This window comes from Triticum dicoccoides, chromosome 2B (assembly GCF_002162155.2).
Source record: "Triticum dicoccoides isolate Atlit2015 ecotype Zavitan chromosome 2B, WEW_v2.0, whole genome shotgun sequence".
Taxonomy (NCBI): Eukaryota; Viridiplantae; Streptophyta; class Magnoliopsida; order Poales; family Poaceae; genus Triticum; species Triticum dicoccoides.
The window spans coordinates 710,036,407-710,040,375 of NC_041383.1; positions in this window are offsets into that span (position 1 = coordinate 710,036,407).

The following is a 3,969-nucleotide window of genomic DNA, read 5'->3' on the forward strand; positions in this document are numbered from 1 at the left end:
TCACGGGCAGAGGGGAACCGCAGCGGCGGGTTACTGAGGCTGTGGCCGGTTCGGGGTTGCAACAGCTCACAATCCGGCCAGAGCAGAGCCCGGCGGCCCGACAGTAGACGCAGGTGAGAAAACTCCGCGGCCGCATTGGAGGACCCGTCACGCAGGGCGGAGATTTGAGAGGCCGTGGAAGTGGAGACAGTCGGCGACTTGGCGGCTTCAGGCAGGCGCGAGGGCGCACCAGCGGTTCAACAACGGCGCGAGGCGCAAACCGGGGCGGCTCGCGGCAGCGGCAAGCCGGCGGAGCGACTTGAGGCACGGCCCAGCGGGGTCGAGACTGCTCAGCCGGGGCGGCTCAACACGGCTGTGACGGCGGCTCGGCAAGGCGGCGACTCGACGAGTCCGCGGCGGCGGCGGCGATGAGGACGAGGCCGATTCGATGTGTGTGCGGATGTAGACTGCTCACCGATGGCGGCAGGTGGCGACTTGACGATGGCGGATCATTGAGGCGGTCCGGCGAGGAGAGGCAGAAGGCCGGCGGCGGCTCGGCCACGGCATAGGAGGAACGGGACCGAGGCGACGGAGGCCGGGCGGCTCGATCACGACGGGCCAAAACACAGGTGGCGGAGATCCGGGTCAACGTCCACAGCCAGCTCCAAGGCGGGGCGGTTCAATGCGAGGGCGACTCGATAGCAGGAACTGAGCGCGTATTCTAATCCGGTTCCGGGTCGCGGTAACCCCCTTTTTTTTAGCACCACTAGTCCATGGTTGATATTCTCTGGTAGTCTGGTTTGCCTTGATCGACCCGTAGCACAGACGTGGATCTCCCTTCTGCAGGATTCTGCTGCTGTTTGTTGCGGAGTTACCCGTACACATAGCAGTGGGTAACAAATACTGTAGCTTGACGTGACTAGTAGTACTAGTTGAATTACTAGTACTTGAACCGATGTAAACAGCTTGCAGTTGAAATCGATCTTCGATTGAAAAGATACGGACGGCCGTGGCGCACGGACCAAAACAAAATGGCGGCCAGCTTTGGCGAGTTATTGATGGAAACTTGACACGCCAAGGGCAAAATAGGTCATAGAAGATGGTATTGGCAACTTGTCACTTCTTTTCTGTTAATCTCGGCGGTTTAAGGTAGCGCATAGCCGCACCCCTTATTCCTTTGAACTTCAAGTCTCACAGATCTTGAACTCTGGACTGATGGACTTGAAATTGATGCAAATCCTTCTAAACCGGCTTCTCTTCATCCGGAAAATTAACTTCTCGATCCCTGAAAAAAGATCCCTTCAAAAACTCATCACCATCATGCGCAGGCCCCAAGGTGGGCGCCAACTGTCGTGGAATTGTCATGTCAGATGTCCAAGTGTAAGGACTTAGTCGTGAGGCCAACACATCTATGTGGTAGCTTGAGAGGGGTTAAGCGGAATCAAGAGACGTGAGGTAATCAACACACAAGACAAGGATTTAGACAGCTTCGGGCCCCGGGAAACATCATCCGGTAATAACCCTACATGTTGTTTGTGGCTAGGTCTCATTATGATCATGAGGGAGTCGCCGTAAACCGGCTCTCCTCTAGTTGTGTCTAGCCCTAGAAATTGTTTCTTCTTTCTTGTCCTTCTTTGGGGAGCCCTGCCCCTCCTTATATATGTTGAAGGGGCGGGTTACATGTGGAGTCCAACTCGAACTTAAGACTTAACTATTCTGACCTCTCTTTATGGGCTTCATGACGTCTCGGGCTGCATAACCCTTGGCAACCCAGTTATCATTGTTTGCCGGTTTAAGATGGTCTGCCGGTTTAAGATTGTCTGCCGGGTTATCATTTGACTTAACTCCTGCCGGGTTATCATCTGACTTAACACCTGCCGGTTTACCACCTGTCGGTTTACCGTCTGTCTTAGCCATCTGTCTTAACTCTTTATATTAATTGTCCGCCGGTTTACCAAGTCCCAGCCAGGTTATGACTCCGGTCGGGTATTGGTCATACCGCGGGGTATATCCCCGACAGGATGTGTACTTCGATGGACGTCTAGCAAAGCTCGAACTGCCAGTTCATTCCCGAGGCCCCGACAGTTCCGCGCTAAAAGTTTCATTGTTCCCGGCGATCACCCTCGAGGGCCGTCACCGATCCTAGATCAATTTTAAGACTTGTGTTACTATTCATAGCATGACCATCCAGACCTCTTAACTTCTTTTTGTTTGCATTCTTTTGTGGTGTATCGGAACTTGAGGCGGTCATGTCCTAATCTCTCTCATCTTGCTCTTCAAAAAGGGTAAATTTTTCTGCTATTGTTGCTTCTTTCGGGGGCCTAACTAACTTCGTCCCTGCAAAAGGAACTAGTGTTGTTGCGGGATCAGTAGTAAAATTAGCAGGATTCTCTTTGTTAGCAGTCGTGACGCTGTCATCTGCGATCCTCTTGCCCAAGACATTTTCCGAACCATTTTCCATTCTCAGATCTTGGCTCTTTGTGGTCAGATCAAGCTCCCCGCCACCATCTAGATCACCAGTGTTTGCACCAGCATTGAAAACATAGTTGTGCCTCAAACTTACATAGCCAGTTGAGCCATCATATGCATCATCTGACTAAGCTTCTTGCATGTTGTTTCCAGGTCCTCTCATAAAGCCTCGGCCAAAACCTCTTCCTCCACCCAGATTTTCATCATCCCCTTTGTCCCTTCAGTCGTCGGTGTCGCGGCCACCACGACCACCCCCTCTGCCTCGTCTTGAAGCTAAGATGAAGCTTCCCCATTTAAACTTGCTTTTGTCATGTTCACCTGGTCCACATTCTTCGTGCCAATGCCCCATTAGGCCACAAGCATTGCAGAAGGTTGGTAGTTTCTCAAACTTCACCAGACATTTCTCAGTTTCTCCTCCCTTTGTAATATCTACATCTCTAGTCAATTTTTTTGTTCACATTAAGCTTCACCCTCACCAGGATATATTCACCTATGAACCCGTTCGGTAGCGTGACCTGCACTCCTTGCACCTCTCCCACCTGAGAAGCTAGATTCTCTAGAGCTTTCTTGCTTTTCAAAACACCGTTTGGTAATTTGTGAATTTGACACCAGGTTTCCAGAGTCTCTAACTTGACTTTCTCAGGGTTTGAGAACCCATCGTACTCAGCCAAAAGCAGCGCCATACCTTGAAAGTCCCACGGTACCTGATGCATTGCTTAATTCCAATCTGCCAAACAGTTAAATTGGATTGAGAATAGGTTTGGTTTAATCCTTCTCCATACCACTGATTGTGTCGGGTTCCAAGCAGCTCTCATGTCAGCAATCAACGGACTCTGACTGAAGTTTTTTTTTGTGAGCAACCGTCCTAGAGCTAGCCACTTGGTCTTGATCTCCTCAACATCTATCTCATCTTCCCACACCAAGTCATCAGTCTCCTCATCTTGCGGATTCAATCTCTCCAATAGTTTACCGGTATCCTCCATCCCCTGATCACCTGATGTTCTTCCTTCTCCTGTTTCCGCCATGAGAACAAAGCTCCTAGAAAACCCTAGATCACCGTAGATCCCTTAACCCAACTAAGGACAGAGGAGACCCCTAGTATACGGGAGGACCGGGTTGAGAGGGATGATGCACTCGTCAAAGTTTCTGCGAGGGAAGTAGGGAACTCATGGCGGCGGAGGCCAGAAAACCCTAGGTTTCTGTCCTAGGGGAGATAAGATGTGACGGAAGAGCGGACCCGCTACTACAATACTTAGTACCACGGTGCATTGATTGTGAGGACCGCTAGTAGTAACTAATTATGTTTGTGGTGCGTTGTAGAGAGCGGACCCGCTACTATTTTCTCTATATATGTTGTGCATCGACGACATAGTTTCGTCCAAACCACACATCGTCCTGGCAAGCTCATTGCCTCTATAGCATCCACTGGAGCACGTGCTCTCTCGTGGTGATCGGTCAGTAGAGCACAAGCTCTGTCACGGTGACTGGAGCGCTTTCATGGCCGGCCAATGGAGCGTGGCG